Genomic DNA, 22,261 nt, shown 5'->3' with positions numbered 1-22,261 from the left:
GTGCTTAGAAACTGACACCAAGGGGTGCCTGGGTGGCTCAGTTAAGCAGCTGCCTTCGCCTCAGATCGTGATCCCCGGGTCCTGGGATCGAGTCCCACGTTGGGATTGAGCCCCATGTTGGGATCGAGCCCCACGTCCGGCTCCCTGCTCAGCAGAGAGCTGCTTCTCCCTCTCCCTCTGCCTGCTGCTCTGCCTACTTGTGCTCTCTCTCTGTCAAATAAATACATAAAATCTTAAAAAAAGAAAAAACTGACACCAACATAAAGCTAGAAAATTCCTTCAATTCCTTCAGTCTTTATGTACTCAGTTGTGTCCTTAGCCATTTTCTTTAGTAACCTGAGGCATTTTCAGAATGCAGAACAAATTTTCAGCGTCAGTGAACATTTTATCAAACAATTTGATATTCACTAAAAAGGTGGGTCTCATACTCCTTGTCTGCATAAGAGCCAAGTGAATACTTTATTATTTGGTAACAACAACATTAGCGAGAAGAGCATGGACTGTTCAAACATGAGGTGGGCAAGCGGCTCTCCATTTAGAAGAAAAATGGAGTTAGATTCCTGGTCCGCACTGCTCACAAAAATAAATTCCAGTGGACTAAAGAATAGAATGAAACAGAGAATACTTCTCTAATCTTGGGCTAAGTAAAGTCTTCCTAAGTATAGCATAGAGACAGACAGATTTGATTAAATAAAGATGAAAAACTTCTGAATAAACAGTGAATAAAGTTATAATTTAGAATCATACTGAAACAAATTATCTTTCAAATTGTTCTTATGAATTGGATAAAGAAATATAAATGGCTTTTAGGCACAGAAAAAGGTACTCAAGCCCTCTAATAAGGAAATAAACTAAAACAGCGAGATATCATTTTTCACCTATCTCAGAGGCCTGGGAGAGCGATGTGATGTGGCTGCGGAAAGACAGCCGTGTCACACACTGCCGGGGGAACCCGAATCCATCCTATCTTCTGGTAGAATCTGAAGACACCTCCAAAATTTAAAGTGTACCCATGTATCTTTGCTCTAGCAATTCTACTTCTAGAACTTTCTCCTGCAGATGGTCTCACACAACCGCACAGAGCTAAATATGCACGGACAAATCCAGTGATGAACTGATGACACAGACGGTACATCCACAGCTGAAACCGTGCAATCACTACAAACTCTGCGTGTGCTGCTGTGGAACGAGGTCCAAGGCTGCGGTTTAGTCAAGCAGGAAAAAGGGTTCCCCTTCTATCCAGTGCCTGTAATAGAATTCCACTTCCTAAAACACTCACACTGCATTTGCCACTTAGTACTGAATGGGGGTGATGGGTGGGAAAAGCACTTTCACTTTTACCTTATTTACCAACTTCTGTAATGTCTAAATTTTCATCAATAGGCATCTGTCATTTTTTAAAAGATTTTATTTATTTACTTGAGACCAAGACAGAGATAGCGACAGAGACAGCCAAAGAGAGCACCAGAGGGGAGGAGGGAGAGAAGCAGACTCCCTGCCGAGCAGGGAGCCTGACGTGGGACTCCATCCCAGAACCCTGGGATCATGACCGGAGCCGAAGGCAGACGCTTCACCGATGGAGCCACCCAAGCACCCCTGGCATCTGTCATCTTTGCAGTGAGAAAATAATGTATGTAAGTGGGAAGAAAGGTAAACCTCCATTGTTCCAAAGGACATCGTGCTCCTGTAAGTTTAAGCAGTAGACATTCTCGCTGTGTACCCAGGAAGTGTTTACGCTCCTAAGAGTGGGGTTCTTATGTGAAGATACGAAACCCTGCACTATGCGGTGCCAAGAAGTTCACAGCGGATCACAGCGCCGGAGGCACCTCGCTGCCACGGGAAGGTGGGCTGCGAAGAGTCCTACGCTGACAACACATCTCACGGAGAGCAGCGGAGTGACTCTTCTGGATGTAAGTACTGTCCCATCACCCCTTACAAGGATCACGGTAGGGGCTCACTCTCACGGGGTGGGTGCCGGAAGAGGCACGCCGGGGCTTGGGTGCCCACTGTGCTCTTGTGGACAACGCACCCACACTAGGGTTTCTTGGACTGATGTGCAGTCGATCCCCTCAGTGGGGAACTGGTCAGAGGTCATGGAAATCATGGAGTCCGCCACAACTCCTCTAACACTAAACACTCCTCCCCAGGAAGCTCTCCCACAGCCATGTCCCCTCCCCCGGGACTGGAGGGGGGTGGGGGTGGGGAGCTCCGTAGGAGGGAACACCCTCAAAGTGTGGTGTGCATGGCCCCACATGACCTGGCCTCACCCGTCCAGGGGCGACCTGGATAGCCGGCTGCTCCCTTACAGGGAAATATCCTCTCCCCCTGTCGGTCTCCAGCAGAGCCTCTGAGAACCCGAGGAGTTAGTGACCTCGAGGGTAAGGTCCCCCTACTTTCGGTCAGCTCCACTTAACTGCCACATCCCTTGGTTCTTATCCCCAGCACCGTGCTTACGGCATTGTTGTTCACAAAGCTATTCGTCTGGGTGCATTCCTACTACTAGACGGTCGGAGACTGCGTCATCCGTCCTTGAATCTCCAGGCACATCACACCGTAGGTGCGCCACCGACAGGCCCAAAACATCCCCAACTGCTCTGCTGCGTTCAAGCCCTCCCCTCTCCTTTTTCAACTGTGTGGTCGCCCTGTGTGGTGGAACGGTAGGGTTAACGGTCCTCCCAAGCCCTCTACCCACAGTCAGTGCAGCGTGGGCTTGTTCAGGGGGCCTGCCCAACTGATAAGGGGTGCCAACGTGTACCAAGGCTGCCGACACACAGGGGGCACATTCCTGATGCACCAGCGTCCAACCCAGAACAGGGTTTTTAAATCTGGACCCAAAAATACATTTAATTACACATTTCTGTTTTAACATACACACATATATGCACATATGTATGCATATACATATATCCATACACACATACACATATGTATACGTGTGTAAGCACCTGGACTGGAGTAAATTTTACTAAAGTAAAAAAGCTTTCCCAAGTCAATTATCCTATGTTCAAACAAAAAAAAGGAACTTTGTATTCTCTGTGTGACCTGAGATACACACTGAACTCCTACAAAACCCAGCAGAATCAGGTGTTTCCACAAACCATGTAGCGACAGGCATTCCCAAAGCTAGTCAAATTGGTCCGAAGCATGTGGGTGGTGACAGTGGTCTCTTCTAAGTCTCTTTCTTGGGAAAGAACTCCCAAACTCCATGCAAACACACATACAACACTGAGAGAAAAATTCCAAGTTATAGGTATCAGTGAAAATATCCTGAGTAAGGGGCGCCTGGGTGGCTCGGCTGGTTGAGCATCTGACTCTTGGTTTCAGCTCAGGTGGTGACCTCAGGGTCCTGAGACTGAGCCCTATGTTGGGCTGCACTCTGGGCGTGGAGCCTGCCTAACGTTTTTTCTCTTCCTTTGCACCCTCCCTGCCTCTCTCTCTCAAAAAAAAAAAAAAAAAAAAAATCCCGAGTAAAATACCGGCAAACACAATCCAGCAACAACTCAAAGAGTAATATACCATAACCAAGTAAAATTAATAAAAAACAGGATAATTCAATACAGTATCAGCACATTTATCACTATATCCTATCAATAGATTTGTCAGAAAAAAAAATCCTAGGATTATTGCCAGAATCTGAAAAGCTGAGAAGGCATCTGATAAAATTTAATTTCTACTCTTCATATAAATTCTTTTTTTAAAAAACATTTTTATTTATTTAAGAGAGAGAGAGACAGAGAGAGATAATGTGCGTGTGTGAGCACAAGCAGGGGGAGCAGCAGCAGGAAAGGGAGAAGCGGACTCCCCGCTGAGCAGGAGCCTGATGTGGGGCTCGATCCCAGGACCCTGGGATCACGACCTGAGCCGAAGGCAGACGCTTAACCGACTGAGCCACCCAGGCGCCCTTGATATAAATTCTTTTTTTTAAAATAGATTTTATTTATTTATTTGACAGAGAGAGAGAGAGAGAGAGCACAAGAGGGAGCAGCAGGTAGAGGGAGAAGGAGAAGCAGGCTCCCCGCTGAGGCGCTCCATCCCAGGACCCTGGGATCATGACCTGAGCCGAAGACAGACGCTCAACCGACTGAGCCACCCAGGAGCCCCCTTGATATAAATTCTTAAGAAAATAGGAAGAAAAAGTGATTCTTTAACATTTAACAAGACGAGAAGGCCACTCCCAACAGTACACTCAATGACTACTATGTGACACCAACATCAAAATGGAGAAAGAAACGAGAGGTAAAAAATCAGAAGGGAAGCAAAACTATCATTATATGCAGATATGATCATTTCCTCTGAAAACCCAAGAACATCAACTAGAAAAGCATTATGAAAGAGATGGATTCAGTTAGGTGGGGGTGGGAAAATTTCTATACATACATCAAAACAGCCTTCACCTACACACAATTAGCCACCATTTTCAGGACAGAAAGGAAGAAAACAACCACATTTGTAACAGCCACAAGAGTTGAAGTCTTGGAATAAACTTAACAAAAGAAAGCTTCATGCAGAAGTGTTATGAGAGAAGAAGGGGACCACCAATGGGGCGTGGAGAGGCACCCGGTATTCTTGCACAGAAACACCCTCACGGAGGTGTCAGTTCTCCTTGAATTAAGCCAGATTCCACGCTGTCCTAATAAAAGGATTAAAAGGATTCTCTGAGGAACCTGACAGGCTAATTCTACAGCTGTTATTATTTTTTTAATGCAAGCATGCCAGTGAAAAAGAAAAATAGATGAGGACTAGCCTTACGAGATATTCAACCTGTTGAAAACCAAAGTAATTAAAACGTGTGGTACTGGTGCTTGCCACATAGACAAGTAACTAGAACAGACTGGGAGATGAAGAAATCCACCCAAATATGGAAAGTACTGGAGTACCTGATAAATGTGATATTTCAGGTCAATAGATGGGAGGAACACACATTATCCAGCAAAAACCACTTGGTGTCCCTCTGGAAAAAACAAGGTTGTACCCTTACCTCACATAATAATTTCAAGATGAGTAAAATATCTAAACACAAAAACATCAACTCATCAAGTCCGGCAATGAGCCAGTTTTCATACTCTATGGGCAGAGAAGCCGTGTTCAGGACACGCCAGAAGTTCACCCTAACAGGGGACTTGAGAAATGGGGGACTGGAAATGAAGTATCTGCACAAGCAGCAGCTGCTGTGGGTGCCCAGCTGGCTTGGGGCCGAGTTGGAACCCCACAGTGGATGTAGGGCTGACTTCAAAATATAGTCGTAAGGGACAGGGGACTGAGCTGGGTGGCTCAGTCAGTTATGTGGCCAGCCAACTCTTGATCTGGGCTCAGGTCATGGTCTCAGGGTTCTGGGATGGAGCCCTGCATCAGGCTCCTTGCTCAGCAGGGAGTCTCTTTGAGGATTCGCTCTTCCTCTCCCACCGTCCCTCTCTCCCACTCGCAGTCTCTCTCTCTCTCTCTCTCAAATAAATAAATAAATAAATAAATAAATAAATAAATCTTAAAAAAAATAATCTTGGGGCGCCTGGGTGGCTCAGTCGGGTAAGCGTCTGCCTTCGGTGGAGGGCCTGCTTGCTCCGTGGGGAGCCTGACTATCCCTCTCCCTCTGCCTGCCACTCTGCCTACTTGTGCTCTCTTTCTCTGTGTCAAATAAATAAATAAATAAAATCTTAAACAAACAAACAAAAACACACCCCAATCTTAAAAAAGAAAAAAAACATGAAAAGAAACTGCTGTCAAGTCGAAGACACACAGGGAAGAAACAGCTCATGTCACAGCAAAGTGCAAATTTCTTTAAAACACACCAGACTGCAAGGATGCCTGTGTGGCTCAGTCAGTTAAGCATCTGTCTTCGTTTGGCTCAGGTCATGATCCTGGGGTCCTGGGATCGAGTCCTGCATCAGGCTCCCTGCTCAGTGGGGAGCCTGCTTCTCCCTCTGTCTGCCACTCCCCCTGGTTGTGCTCTCTCTCTCTCAAATAAACAAATACAATCTTAAAAAAAAATAAGTAAAACACATCAGACTATAAACATCAGTAAGTAAAAAGATTACAAATTGATGAGAACAATGGGCAAGAGGACAGGCTGTTCAAAAGCACAGAAGCCTAAGTGATGTTTGCACACACACAAAGAGGCTCGCTGCGACTCATGACCAGAGGTGCATGGGTCAGAATCAGGCGGAGGCTCCATCTTGGTGTTGATCAGGGTGCCAGAACTCGGTCTGATGCCAGGTGAGCAAGTGTGGGCCAAGTGCTCCCACATGGGGCTGTGGCAAACTGGTGCTCCCAATGCTGTGCAGCCTGGCTGGAGCTACCTACTAAAATCTAAATGTTCACACCATTCTCCAAATAATCCCACTCTGAGAGGAATTTCACAGGTGCAAACCCATGTGTATAAAACAGTATTTGTTAACAGTAATGCTTCTAATAGCGAATGACTAAACTAGCCTAAATCTACCCCTGCAGGACAGGTTAAACTGTGGCACATCCAGGGCTACACGGAAGTGGAAAGACCTTCAAGATACACTGTTGAGGGAACAAGGAGGGGTGGGGCACTGCCTATGCCACCATCCGTGCAGGGAATGCACACACAGATGTGAATACACGGACACACATATACGCAGGTAAATGTTCTGGAAGGAGCATAGTAACTAGGAATGGTGGTTGTTTCCAGAGAACTAAACTGTGTGACTGCGTATACTTTATACTTTTTGAAATTTCTATCATGAGCATGTACTAACCTATTTTTTTTAAAATAAAAAAGTGGGCTCAATATGGGCTGGGGAGGTGGGCTGTTTGTCCACAAGGGCCAAGTGCAGGATACTGAAGCCCAGGTGGGGCCAGTGGTCATGTCTTAGTGAAGTGGTGGGTAGTGGAGGGAGGTAATGTCTGCAGAAAACAGCACCCCACAGTAGGATGGAGAGCAGCAACAGGGACTATGTCTACATGGGAGGAGGGCCTGGCATAGAGAGCCACAGCCCCTGGCTCTGTCCAGTGACAGCTCCTGGGGTCGGCAAGACTCGGAAGGTGAGAAGCACACCTCAAACACAAATCTTCCTTGGAGAAAGGGCTAAAGCCAGGTCTGGGACAGCAAGACAGCAGGATGAACCCAGAGTGAACGCTGCCAGAAATAGGACAAACTGAAATTGCACACCACATAAGAGCATGCAGTGAGGGCCCAGCACCCCTTCTGTGCTACCTCTGCATCTTAGTTCCTCCAGGCTGCTATACCACAGACTGGGTAGCTAAAACAGCATACAACGATTTCCCAAGTTTTGGAGGCTGGGAGTCCAAAATCAAGGCATTGGCAGATTAGGTGGCTGGTGGAGGCCCGCTTTCGGCTTCACAGATGGCTGTCTTTCAGCTGTGTCCTCACATGATGGAAGGGGCTGGGAGCTCTCTCTGAGCTCTCTCTTTTAAGGGCACTAATCCCATTTATGAAGTTTCCCCCTTCATGATCTAATTCCCTCCCAAAGACCTTACCTCCAAATACCATCACAGTGGGGGTTAGGTTTTAACATATGAATTTTGGTGGACACAAACATTCAGTAGGTAACACCCTGCCATAGACGCATGACCGGAATCCCATCATGGGGAAACAGCCAAGTCCATCTGAGACTCATCTACAAATCAACTGCTGTGACCTTCAAAAGCGTCAGTGTTATGAAAGTCACACAGGCTGGAGACCAGAGACGGGACTGTACACTGGGTCATTTGTTAAAAAGGACACTAGGGGGACCAATGGGGGCACCTGAATGGGGCCTGGGGACCTGAGGGCACCGAGGGATCCACGTGAATGTCCTGAACTGTAATGATGAAGAACCTCCTTGCTTGTAGGAAATACACTTGAACTATAAGAGTGCTGGGGCACGGTGTTGGCAACATGCTCTCAACTAATTCAGGAAAGAAAAAATCTTTGTACTATTTTTGCATTTTTTTCTGTAAGTTTGAGACTGCTTCAAAATAAAAGCCTAAAAAATAAAAAAAAACAGAAATTTAGCTAGCAGCTGAAAACAAAAGAATCTATATTATACTATTAGAATTAATAAATGAACTTATAGCAAGGTCACAGAATATAAAGTCAACGCATAAAAAGCAATTCTATTTCTATAAACTGATAATAAACAGCTAGAAAGTGAAACTGAAGACATGCCATCTATGGTGGAAAGACCCAGAAGTCTGCTATACTGAAAATTGTAAAACATTGCTGAGAAAAGCTAAAGAAGACCTAACCATCTGGAGAGATATGCTTGATACCCTCCAATGTATGAACATGGCACATCCCTCCACATAAGACGTTAGTGCTCCCCATGTGATCCATACATTCAATGCCATTCCAATTAAAATCCCAGCAGCTTGCATTCATAGAAATTGATAGGCGGATTAAAAAAACAATATAAATACCAAAGCCTAGTAAGCAAAGGCAATCTTAAAGAAGAGCAAAGTTGGAGGACTTACACCGTCAGATATCAAGACTTATTCTAAAGCTGTAGTAATTAAGACAGTATGGTACTGGTGCAAAAACAGACCTGTGGAGTGCATGAGAGCCTAGAAACGGACCCCCACATGCACAGTCATCTGACTTACAGCAAAGGCACCAGTGTAACTCAGTGCAGGAAGGATGGTCTTTTTGACAACTGGAGCCAAGGGAAGTGAGTAACTATATGGGAAAAAAAAAATGAACATCAACCCCTACCTCACACCATACACAAATATTAATTCAACATGAATCATGGAGCGGTAAACCTTAATAAAGCTTGGGGTAAGCATCATCTGCTCTTAAAATCCACAAGTGCACCATTAGGTAGACTGCAGGACCCATACCCACTGTACATTCCCAAAGTAGCAAATGAAAGGAGACTCTCTGAACTCTATACTGGAAAGGCCTTACAGACAATGAAAGCACTGGCATCATCAACAGATACTCACAATGGGAAGAAAACTGTCTTCACAACCCATTTCCCACTGAAGTAAGCAGTCACCCAAATTAGAACTGTGTTTCAAACACTAGGCTGGAGGAGAAACATCATTAAAAACACAATATACAAAATATAAGTTAAAAACCAAAATTTTTTGTTCAGTGTTCCCATTTTCCAGTTGGCCACAGTGTTAAAGTTCTTCTCCAAGTTTAGACAAAGCATACTGTTAAAAATTTACATAGACAAAAGTACCATTAAACATTTTTGTCTGGATGGAAATGGGCTACAAAATCTCAGCTAACAAAGTACTTCTTTATTCTTTGTCTTAAACACTGTGGGAAAATTCTGGAAAAAGCTTGATTTAGTCCTTCGACTTGTTTGTTTCATATGCCCATTTACAGTTAATTTGCCAAATTATAACTCCTCTATCTACCCAGATGCCTACTCCTATTATACAATTCATATCCCTACTGTTTCATTACTTAAAATTTTTGTCTAATAATTAGATCAATGCCAAATTTCCTTTTATAATATTATGTTGTATAATGAAAATAATCTTGAGAGCTCACAGGAAACTGTAGCTACATTCATTCTAGATTCTTTGAAAGGTCACCAACATTTTTGATAGGCATTTCATTCCCACTCTGGCACACTTTCAAATCTTAGGCTCTCACATGTCCCTAAAAATGCTGTGCACCAGAGATCTACCCAAACTGCATTGAAAGCCATAAGGATTTGTGTTGAATTTGAGAGCCTAAAGATATAACTGCCACTTCTGCTTATCAGAGAGGGGATTCTATATCCTGAAAGAAGAAACCTATCCCTATGCATTCAGTGTTCTTAGACTGAAAAGATTGTCCTGCACGTGAATTATCTCTACCACAGGACACAGGCATAACATGAGAGCTTATTTATCAATGGATCCAGTGGTACCCAGCTCTTTCTACAACGGTTTCTCTTGAAGTACTCAAGGGGATGGGACAATTTAAAAATTCCCAAATTTGAACCTCTTAATATGGGTGAGCTAGGTATCCATCTATTGGTTCTTTACTCCAAATCTACCCTTCTTTGCCTTGTTTTGTGATACCGGGGCAGGCCCCTATAGACATCTCTCTTTCACAAGTTGCCTTGTCAGGAAAGGGTGCTGGGGGATAATAATAAGAAGGAGCTTCTCTCCCTGATTCTGGGGCTTTGGGCTTTCTTGCTGCTATGGCCAGTAGGTAGCTTCTCTGCTCGCTGTATGCAGAAGACTCCATGGCTGCATCTTCCTGGGACTCCTTCTTCCACTCCAATCCTGCCAGGGGGCAGTTTCCTGCCTGCCAGCCCATTCCCATGGCACCTTGGCCAACACCTCTACCATCTGTAAGTCTGAGCTTGACCTTGGGGGAAGAGATCTCTTCCAAGCTTGCATTGGTAGCTATTCACTGCATCTCCCATTCTCTCTTCCTCTTAGTAGTTAATCCCTGTTACTAGTTAATAATCACTTCTATCACATTTCCCAGTTCAAACTACTGGTGTATTCTGTCTCCTGACTAGACCTTGAGTAGTTCAGCAGGGAGACCCTGGAAAACGCCCATGGTTGGCACAGCCTTAACATCTTTAGCCTGGAAAGAAGAGTTCTAAAACTGGGAGCAAAAAAGTCAAATCTACAGTGCCCTCCTGTAATTTGTCCAAGCTCAAGCTGTAGTTAAGACAGCTGCTGCCCTGTCACAGTAGCAGAAGCTCGGCGGGACCAGGTGAGGCTTACCAGTGCAAGAGTAATAATTAAACTGGGTTCATTAGCCACCTGTTCTGCTAGTTCCCTACTTAAATCCCCAAATTTGTGAGGAAAAGAAAAAAACCGTACCTTCAAGTGGCTCTTATAACTGGGGGAAAGTGGGTTTCAGCTTGAGAACACAGAATCAGTAATAAGCTTCTTAACAGAGGAACTGGGGGAGTACACGAAGGGGACTGAGACATGAGCACAGAAGGGGATCAATGTGAAAGACTCTCCCACTATGGGGGAAGGACTGTTGAAGTCTCCTTACATCAGAGCCAGGGCACCTCAAAAAGGATACATGCCAAGTGAACAAGGCCCAGCTTCATGACATTCACTGTTTCCCCACCATATCTGTACATAGTGTATGTTATATATCAGCAGCCAAAGAAGAAAAGTGCTGTTTCTGATAAGTTTTAGAAGTTGGACCATCAACCCATTATTTATCTTTTTAAAAAATTCCTTGTTTTTAACGTAGCATCAGGGAGAAATCGAAGGAAGGGAAGGGTATCTTAGCCTGGTAGTAAATCTCTTAGAGGAATCAGCCTCTTGGGTAATCCCTTTCTTTTCTCCTCATCAACAGAAGGTTTCTGGGTGGCTTCCTCTCCTTACTTGTGTGTACTTGTAAAAACTCATACACATAAAGGAAACCTGTCTGTCAGCACGCCCTACCCACTCACCCAGCCAGGATCTTGGTCACTCCCATGGCCCTGCAGCCAGGCAACTGTCATTTTCAGAAAGAAAGCCTGCCTGGAAAAATCAACCTGTGGCCATTGCCAAGGTCAATGAAAACAATACTGATCAGTCTGGAACCTCACTTTCAAAAATACATGGACAACCAAGAGTAAGCAGACCCTGAGAACCAAACTCCTAAAATAGAGATATCAGCCTGAAAAGTTGAGAAACTGACCCCAATGAAGAGAGAGAGTGGAGTATACCAGAAAAGGCAGTAAGAAAAATTAAGGTCCTCATAAAGGTCAATGTAATAGGCCACAGCATTCAAGAAATGAGAAGACTCTGGGGAAAAGAGAAGCAACTGACGAATTAAAAGGGGACATAAAAAGATAACTGTAGAAGTGAAACCTCAACAGGAGGCCTGAATAACAAAGTGAATAAAGTGTGAATCTGAACCAGTGATGTGAAAAACAGAGGCCAACTTCTAAGCTAGAAGTAGTGAGAGAAAAGCTCGAATTCAGAATTGTGCCTGAGAGATTTCAGGATGGGGATGGGGATGGTAAAGGGTACAAGGGGTATGGGGCACGCTGCAACAATCCAGAAATACTCGGTGGCTTATCTTTTGAAGACGGTAGAGTAAGTTGTCATTTCTTCAATCTCTTGCTAGAATCATTCAAAATAAAAAATAAAATAAGAAACAAAAATGTAAGCTCCATTTTCAGCAAAACTAGGAAAACTGCTAAATCCTGAATCAAAAAACTTGGTGGGAGGAGTGTCACTAGCCACAGAGCCAGAGCCAGAGGGTGTTGGTATATATGGGAAGGCACAAACAAGACGCCAAGAAGCAAATTTCAGCAGAAGCCTCAAAGAGCACTGATCAACATTGAAAGGTAGAACCTGGGGAGGAAAACCTGAATCCCTTGTTTGCAAAAAGGAGGGGTAAGAGACACTGGTAGCAGAGTCCAATCTTGGGCCTGTCTGGCTTGGAGAAGCACAGGAGGCAGAACCAAATAAGAAATCAGAAGTAAGCTGCCCGAGTGGGACATAGTGTGAGCAACTACACTGAAACACTCCACTGCCAGCTACTACCACTGGCTGAGAAGAAGCAAAGGTAAAACGAACTCACACACAAACCTCAGGTCACTGGAAAAATTGCAAATTTCAACTAGGCTACAACCAGTCACCCATACAAGACCTCCTGAAAATAGCCATCTAGGAACAATTTATCTTCCCCAAAAACAGGTAGTCAAATGAGAACCAACACTGCAAATATTCAAAGATATTCAAGATAAAAGGAGAAAAGAAAAAATATGAAACAAATGTAAGATGAACACTCAACAGAAAAATGTTGCCTCTTAGCAGATGAAGCTGTGACCAAAATTTCATCATGAAATTTTTTTAAAAATTTTATTTATTCATTTGTCAGAGCGAGCGAGAGAGGGAGCACAAGCAGGACGAGCAGTAGGCAGAGGGAGAAGCAGACTCCCTGCGGAGCAAGGAGCCCCATGTGGGACTCCATCCCAGGACCCCGGGATCATGACCTGAGCCGAAGGCAGGTGCTTAACCGACTAAGCCACCCAGGTGTCCCTCATCATGAAATTCTTTAAAAAGTTAATAAAGCAATGGACTCTGTAAATCAAGAGCACAAAACAGAGATGTAAGAGCTCTAGAGAGGATAACCGCAGAGAAAAATGATCACTTGGGTGACAGTTCCTCTGCACCTGTTTTCTGGTTGTGTGACTTTGGGCAATATTTTAACTTGGGTCACTTGTCTTTATTATTGAGTTATAAGTAATTATAAATTCCTTCTCAGATATAGAATTTGCAAATATTTCTTCCATTCTCTTTACTTTGTCAATAGTACTATTTCTAGCACAATTTTTTAAATTTTAATGAAGTTTAATTTATCCATTTTTTTTCCTTGGTCATTTCTGGTTTTGGTATCATGCCTAAGAAACCATTGTCTAGCCTAAGGTGAAAATTTACTTCTAGGTTTTCCTCTAAGACTTTTATAGTTTTAGCTCAACATTTAGATCACTGATCCACTCTGAGTTAGTTTCTGTGTGTGGTGGTGGGTAGAGTTCAGCTTCATTCTCATCCATTTGTAGAAGACTATTCATTCTCTGTGGAATTGGCTTAGCACTCTTTTCATGGTATTTTCTTGAACAGATCATAAATGTAAGGACTTATTTCTGGACTTTTAATTCTATTCCATTGATATCTATGTCTATATTTATATCAGTACCACTACGAATTGATTACTGTAGCATTACAGTAAGTTTTGAGGTATGAGTCCTTCAACTTTCTTCTTTTCCAAAATTATTTTAGGCATTCTAGTTCTGCTGTATTTCCATATGAATTTTAAAATCAGTTTGTTAACTTCTGCAAAAAAGCCAGCTGGGATTTTGATGGGGATCACCTTAAATCTGTAGATCAGTTGAGGAGTATTGCCTCTTCTAATAAGTCTTCTGATCCATGAATATGGGATGCCTTTCCACTTACTTAATCTTTAATTTCTTTCAACAGTTTTACAGTTTTCAGTGCACAGTTTTTATAAAAGTTAACAGTTTCACTGAAGCTTATAATATTTCTGTTTGGAATTTTGTTGAATGGTCTCTCATGATCATTGGAATCTGGGCTGTCCTCAACAGGGTATGAGGAAGTGGACTGATGAAATGCAAAGCAAAACTGGACTTTCACAGCTGTGCTTTAGGTTTAATTTTTACTGCCTTTTGCTAGAAACACCAGGAACAGTTGCTAAAAAGCATTTATTATATTTTGGTAAACACCATCCTAAAATAGAAGTGAATAATAAATGTTCTCTAAGCCAAATCTTTGCCTTTAATCTTTAAGTATTTATTGAAGAAAAAAAAATCTCAGTGTCTTCTGACATTTGGTTCTGGTGTTTAAAATTTCTCTTTAAAGACCATGTTTTTTTCTAGAAAGTTCTGAGGATGTGTCCACAAGCATCACCTCTGGGGAATGAAGCAGGAGTTGCCATGAGACATACCAGCTCCTTTCACTGTACCTTCCTAGAACATTTGAGTGGTTTTGTAAGACTTCTGTATTGCCTCCAAAATAAACTCATTTCACTTTCAAAAAAAAATCATGTTTTTCATAAATATAGAGATTTATTGAATTTGTTTTTAGTAGTATGTAGGGTTTTTTTCCCCTAATTAATGAATTTTTTCAGAGAAAACATAAAATTTGGTTCTATCTCATATCAGTATTTCTAATAGGCCAAATGTAAATGCAGAATGGAATAGAGATTCAATTATTTTTAGGACTTTACATATATTACTGTGTTTAGTTTTTAGGGAAAAAATGCAATGTAAAAACCAGCAAGTATTTTTGTAGCTGGATTCAACACAAATACTCTACAACTGTGATTTAAGTTTTAAAACAGGAAAATGGATGGACAATGCAAAATGGAGGATAATTAAGCTCTATAAATAAATCAATGGATTAATCGTATTTTAGTTATAATTTTATTATAGTGGAGAATTTGCAATTATTTTTATAATTATACCGGGAAGGAGAAAAAAAATCTCTCTGGGTTATTCTCTTTGGATTTTTTCCCCCTAAAAATAAAAAAACTTAATTGAACACCTGAAACTGGGGCACCTGGGTAGCTCAGTCAGTTAAGTGTCTGCCTTCAGCTCATGTCATGATCCCAGGATCCTGGGATTGAGCCCCACATCTGGCTCCCCACTCAGCAGGGAGTCTGCTTCTCTCTCTCCCTCTGTCCCTTCTTCTACTTGTGTGCTCTCCCTCATAAAATCTTACTTATTTTTAAAAAGATTTTATTAATTTATTTGACAGAGAGAGTGAGCACAAGCAGTGAGAGAGGTGGAGGGAGAAGCAGGCTCCCCGATGAGCAGGGAGCCTGATGTGGGCCTTGATCCCAGGACTCTGGTACCATGACCTGAGCCGAAGACAGACACTTAACCATCTGAGCCACCCAGGCGCCCCTAAATAAAATCTTAAGAAAAGTTTAATTCAAAATCTCCAGGTGACAGGATGCCTGGGTGGCTCAGTTGGTTAAGTGGCTGCCTTCAGCTCGGGTCATGATCTCAGGGTCCTGGGATCGAGTCCCACATCGGGCTCCTTGCTCAGCAGGGAGCCTGCTTCTCCCTCTACCTGCCGCTCCCCCTGCTTGTGCTCTCTCTCTCTCTGATAAATAAATAATATCTTTAAAAAAAAAATCTCCAGGTGAAATTTTTTTAAAACTCTCTTTTTATGGGTCATAACTACAGATTTCCCCTTTAAGAAATTCGTAGTTGATAACAAGAGAGTGTACAAGTTTTGAGATTCTTCTCTTAAATTTGCTCTCAAGTATTTTGTTTTATTTTGATGTGTAAATGAAATTGTTTTCTTAATTTTATTTTGGAATTGTTCATTGCTAATGTATAGAAATACATGTGATCTCTGTATATTGATCTTGTATCCTGCGACCTTGCCAAATCTGTTTATTAGTTCTAGTAGTTTTTTGTTTGGGTTTTTTGAGGTAGATTCCTTAGGATTTTGCATGTGTATGATAATGTCATGTGTAAACAGAGATAGTTTCACTTTTTTTCCAACCTGGATGACTTTTATTTCATTTGTTTCTTCTTTTCTATTTGCCCCAAATGTCCTGGCTAGAACTTCCAGTTCTGAGTTTTAAAAACCCTCTGTACCTCAGTTTTCTTAAGTGTAAAACTAATAATAATGTTAATGGTGAGGATGAAATTAAATCGTACATCCTGCGAAGTGCTTTGGAACAACACTTGGAATGTGGTAAACAATGCTGGCCATTAGGTTAGCAACATAAACAAACATCTAAAGCACGTGATTCAGAAAGGGTGAAAAATAAAACTATGACATGAGTGTTCCAGGCATACTGCAAACAAAGAGCAGGGAAATATGAACTTAGAGAATACACAGTTGCATTTAGGCCAAAAAGGCACTGAGACAAAACAAGAGAACAAACAAACCCGGGACATTTTATAAAAGGAAAACAGTGCTACGCCTGTCAAGATATAACAATGGATATCTCTGTACAAATTAATAGAGTGTCACATTCATAAAACAAAAATTACATCCTGGGCTCCCCACACCTCTGCCAGTCCTCTCCCACCAACAGCCCCACTCACAAACCATAAGAGACTCGTAAGCATAGGAAAAAAAGTGAGGGTTGCTGGAGGGGAGAGGGGTGAGGACGATGGGGTAACTGGGTGATGGGCATTAAGGAGGGCACATGATGTAATGAGCACTGCATATTAAATAAGACTGATGAATCACTGACCTCTACCTTCGAAACCAGTAATACATTATATGTTAACTGAATTTTAAATTTAAAAAATTAAAAAACCCCAAAATTACAGGAGGTAAAAAGAAAAATAGACATGAACACATTACCAATGGGAAGCTAATTTACTTTCTCAGTGCTCAACTCATCAGACAGACAGAAGTGGTGTCATGGATGATGTGTGTGCGTGCACAGAAGTGCATAAACAAGTACTGAAAAGGTCTGGAAGAACTAAATGGGTAATATGATCAAAATGTCAGGTTATTTCTGGGTGTAAGAGAATAAGAAATTTAATTTTTTTTCTCTGTACTCTTAAAGATTTATTTATTTGAGAGAGAGAGAGAGAGAGAGAGAGAAAGAGTGTGTGCACAAGTGGGAGGGGCAGGGAGAGGGAGAGAGAATCTCAAGCAGATGCTGTGCTGACTGCAGAGCCTGATGTGGGGCTCGATCTGATGACCCTGAAATCATGACCTTAGCTGAAACCAAGAGCTGGATGCTTAACAGGCTGTGCCACGCAGGTGCCTCTCCTCTGTACTCTTATAGTGACTGAATTTTTTGCTCTGAGCATGTATTAATTTTATAATTAAAAAGATACATACAAAAACTTCCTAGGGCAGAAAACGCAAAACAAAAAATGCAAAAAAACCCAACATAAAACACTATTATTTTATAAGCCAAGTTGATTTGAATTAAAAATAATAGCATTAAGTTCTAAACTGCAGAAAATTTACAGCAATAAAAAAATTTGTTTTTCAAGAACTTTATGGAAACAATTTTCCAAAATAAGTTTGTCCTCCTCTAGTGCTCTTAGTTCTCCCCATATTTGATTCTACTAAATAAGAAAAAAATGGACCCATTGTAAAGCCTGTGTTCTCAGCAAGAATTTGTCAGTTTCGCAAGGCATCTATTTTTATTCTTATGTTAACATACTAAGAAGTTAAATTTTATATGATGTTACTACTTCTATGTAATTTATAATTTCATTTCGTAATACAATTTGCATTCATTTAGGTGTTTTTATTATTTTGCATGGTTTTAAAGATGTAAATTAAAGCCAGAAGCAAGCAGCTACATAGAGCCGAATGGCCTTGATTTAACATAAGCTTGATTTAAAAAGAGCTCACTATGTATTTTTGACATGTATGTTCCAACATATTTTCCAGGAGGATAGCAATATCTACAGCCTTAAAGTCATTCTGAGTTGTCTTAACAAAAATTACTTTAATAGGAAAAAACTGGTTTTTTTTCTGCTACAAAAATCTGACTTTATCGGTTTCAAATACCAACACGTGCAAAAAAAAAAAACAAAAAAAAAAAAGCAAAAAGCATACTGTCACATATTAGTAAAGACCAAACAAGTCCAAAAAGTATAATTATGAAGATATGAAGAAACATCCTGAATATTTAAATATGGAATACTAAGAACGTATTTTTCATAATCAGGAACATGAGACTTATTTTAGGAAAAAAAATTTATTTTAGACTCATCAACAAACTTATTTTATGGAAGGCTAAACTGAAGCTTTAGAGGTTATTAGTTCCAGGCAGGTGTTTAAGATTGTGGACTGAGGAAGAAAATATTTCTCTTTTTTTCACTGTCATCAGAAAAAGCCCTTAAGTTAAAGGGCTGAGATCCTCTCTGCCACTGTGGCAAAATGAAGCTGTGTTATATAAACTATAAAATTATACACATAAGAGCCTAAGAGTGTGCACAAGAACATTCCAGAGCATTCCAATAACAGCAGTTTGGAAGCACCAACAGATGTTTTCATGTTTCTCTCTAACGACTAGTCAAAGTCTCTAAAAATAAAAGCCCATAATTACTGCCACCCAGGAGTCAAGGACTGAGGATAGTTTAAAAAAGCTGCCTCCTTGGCCAACGGCAGGACACTTGTGATACTTGCACTCCCACATGAACCAGCATGAGTAGAATCACAGCAACACCGAAGGGCAACGCTAGCACCTTCTGGCAAGTTAACAGGAATGACCACCCCTGCCCTTGCGCATGAGAACGCCGGCCACTCAAGGACACGGCAAGGACCCTCCACTCAGATGCTGAGGACCACCTCAGACTCCTTAGACCCCCAAACAGCTCCTGACCTACCTCCCAAAGCAGCTCTCCTCACGAGCCCCCATCTCAGGCCCAAGCTGGCATCACCTTGGCTCTTTGGTTTTTGAGCCCACATCTTCTGCACAGCAAATCCTATAGGTTCCAGCTTCAAAATACTTCCAGGACAAAACTGACTGTTAGCGCTCTCTTGCTGCTCCTCTCCACACCACATCCTGGGTCAGGCCCTGACCGGGCTGTGATCCAATCATCAGACCCTTGGTGCATTTCCTCTGCACCTCAAGGTCCCTCAGCTGCTGTTGTAACCACCCTGAACACTCTTCCCTGAGAAGAGGTCCACGCCCCCAACACCGCCCCACCCTGCCCCCGGTTTTCTCTCTCTCCCGAGCACTGAGCATTCTGTGTTTTACCTTGCTGACTGCCAAGCTTCCACTGCAGAAAAAGCGCTAAGAAGGCAGAGCTCACTGTCCATCCCATTCACCTCTGCGCTTCCAGCTTCTAAAACGGTGCCTGGCAGATGCTCAGTAAGCACTGGCTGAACCAGTGCTGCCCTGAGAGCCACTGGGTCAGTAAGCACAGCTCAAACCCACAGTGAAAGCCCACTGCCTAGGCGTCAAATCTTTAAGTGTCATTTCCATAATTTTTCTGTCCTTTTCATCACTGTAACTGTCACTTTCTGTGAAGTCTCCAGCATTCCCTCTTATTTCCATCCTTTTTTTCCCACTTCAAACACAATGTAGAAATCTTTGTGAATCATGTATCTATCTGATAAGGGGTTAATATCCAGACTGAATAGAGAACTCTTAAAGCTCAACAACAAAACCCCAAACAACCTGATTTTAAAATGGGCAGAGGACTTGAACAGACATTTCTCCAAAGAAGATCTATAAATGGCCAACAGACACATGAACAGATGTTAGACAACACTGATCATTAGGCCAAGGCAAACAAAAACCACAAGGAGATACCACCTCACACCCATTAACATGGCTGCTATCAAAAACACAGAAAACAAGTGCTGGAGAGGATGTGGAAAACCTGGAACCCTTGTGCGCTGTTGATAGGAACGCAATATAGCACACCCACTGTGGAAAACAGTCTGGGGAGTCCCCAAAACTTAAACACAGAACTGCCACATGGTCCAGCAAGCCCACTTCTGGGTACTTCCAAAGGAAGTGGAAGCAGGGTCTTCATGAGACAGTCGCACCCCCATGTTCAGAGCACCATTATCCCCAAGAGCGCAAGTGTTCACTGACAGATGAATGGATGAGCGGGATGGGGTCGACGCACACAACGGAACAGACTCCGCCTTAAAAAGGAAGTGAATTCTGACACCTGCTTCAGCATGGCTGAACCCTGAGGACATCACGCTCCACGATTAAGCCAGTCACCAGAAGACAAAGAGCACTTACACAGGATTCCGCTTACACAGGACACGTAGAGCTGTCAGGTTCATAGGGACAGAAAGCAGAATGGTGGGTGCCAGGCGCTGCGGGGTCCGTGTTTCAGGGGGACAGTTTTGGTTTGACAAGATGAAAAGAGCTATGGAGAGGATCCAAGAGCATGCATGTATTTAATGCCCCTGAACCGTGCCCGCAAAGGTGGCTAAGAGGCTACGTTTCCTGTCATGCGTATTTTACCACAATGAAAAAAGATAAAAAAATGATGTAGATCAAATACCAGAAAAAACCTCCCTAAACTCACAAAACAAAAAAGATAAAGTCATCTGATGAAACTGTGTAAAAAGCATAAGCTCTTGGCTATTAAACTGGAGATTTTATTAACAGTTGTTATAGGAACTGCTGACGAAGGAGAGAAGTGAGCAGGGGTGCACACCACAGGCAGGGCGGGCTGTGCTCCCGTCTGTGGAGAGCCATTTCACCACACGAAGCACAGGCCTCAAAAAACCGCACAATACCCTCGGACACAGAACTGCCGCTTCTGTATATTTATTTAAAGGAAAGAATGTGTATAAAGATTTATTACAGAGAAATTAAAAACAGAAAACTATGTAGCCATTAAAAACTTTTTAACGAGCACATAGAGGGGCGCCTGGGGGGCTCAGTCGTTAACTGTCTGCCTTCGGCTCAGGGCGTGATCCCAGGGTGCTGGGATCGAGCCCCGCATCAGGCTCTCTGCTCCGCTGGGAGTCTACTTCTTCTCCCACTCCCCCTGCTGTGTTCCTTCTCTCACTGGCTGTCTCTCTCTCTGTCAAATAAATAAATAAAATCTTAAAAAAATAAAGAGTACGTAGAAAAATATTCATAATGTGTTGTTTAAAAATAGACTATAATAATGCATGTAAGTCTGATTCGAATTTTATTTAATATATGTAGTAGATAAAAGGTAAAAGAAGGGTATTCAGAAAAATGTGAAGGGCTGTTCCCTTTGGGTAGTTATCTTTGGTTGTGGGCCATTTAAAGTTTTTCTATTTTTCTACGACGAGTATGAACTATTTGTATAATGAAAATTAAACTACTTTGCAGGTCAACTCCATCTAAAACCTTAAGTGTCAGCAACCCCAAGTGACATCCTGGTTGGTCTTCCAGGTCCCATGCAGCGAGCAGCAGAGCGGAGCCCTGGGGCTCTGTGCACACGTGTGGGAGGGGCCTCACCAGAGCATAGCTTCACTGCGGACGCTGACGTGCTGCCCATGCAATGCTGTCCCGTGAGTGCATCACTGTGAGAGAATAATAAATCATGTACAAAACACTCTATAGAAGTGAAAGCAGGGGCAGCTGGCCGGCTCCATTGGAAGAGCATGTGGCTCTTGATCTCGAGGTCGTGAGTTTGAGTCCCGTGTTGGGCATAGAGATTACTAAAAGAAATAAATAAGCTTAAAAAAAACCTGGAAAAGCAAAATACTCTCTTTGAAGAAAGATAACTGTAATTCTACAATTAGTTTTCTGGAGGATCTTGGTTACTTTCTATATTTGAGAGAGATCAATAACCTAGAATTAGCTTTTTCAAACTGAAAATGTGGGGCTGGTGCGACCTAGAAATGCTCCACAGAAATGAAGCTCAGATGGGGCTTTGAAGAAGAGGGTTTGTCTGTCTTTGTTCAATGGTGAATGGACGAATGAATGAAGAGAAGGGCAGGGCCAGGAAAAAATGGCGTCAACAAAGGGTGCTGATGAGAGCACTGATGGGAAGGGTAGAAATTCCAGAATGCAACAACTCTTCTCAAAGCCACAGGCCCTGGTCCTACCCAAATCACCTGACGACCTGCTCGACAACACAGCATGTCTTACAGGCACTCTGTGACTCAAATTTGGAGCCAGGTGTAGAAGGCCCCCAGAGGCTGGAGGAGCAGGAAGAAGGGAGGACTGTAATGGCCCAGCTGGTGGCAGCAATCAGTCGGGCTTCACAATAGGCCCAGCACAGGCAGCAGCGCCCACACAAGAGTGAGGTTAGCAGAAAGGCCACAGAGAACCAGGGCATGGTTGGACAAGGGGAGAGAGGCAAACACACCGGGGAAGGCACTGTGTGGAAGGAGGGAATGTCAAGTGGTATAACCAGTTGGCAGAGTAATCCTGTAAGATGTGGACAGGGCGAGGATGGGAGCATCTCACAACCAC

At 42.7% G+C, this 22,261-nt stretch overlaps 1 protein-coding gene across 6 annotated transcripts in view; it reads right to left on the bottom strand.

The window, feature by feature from the left end:
• FARP2 (FERM, ARH/RhoGEF and pleckstrin domain protein 2) overlaps positions 1-22,261 on the bottom strand; it is a 108,155-nt gene that overhangs the window by 60,770 nt on the left and 25,124 nt on the right. The window lies entirely within an intron of this gene.

Source organism: Ursus arctos, unplaced genomic scaffold, assembly GCF_023065955.2.
Source record: "Ursus arctos isolate Adak ecotype North America unplaced genomic scaffold, UrsArc2.0 scaffold_1, whole genome shotgun sequence".
Classification (NCBI taxonomy): domain Eukaryota; kingdom Metazoa; phylum Chordata; class Mammalia; order Carnivora; family Ursidae; genus Ursus; species Ursus arctos.
Note: the sequence above shows the minus strand (reverse complement) of the source record. Positions and strands in the feature narration are given on the sequence as shown.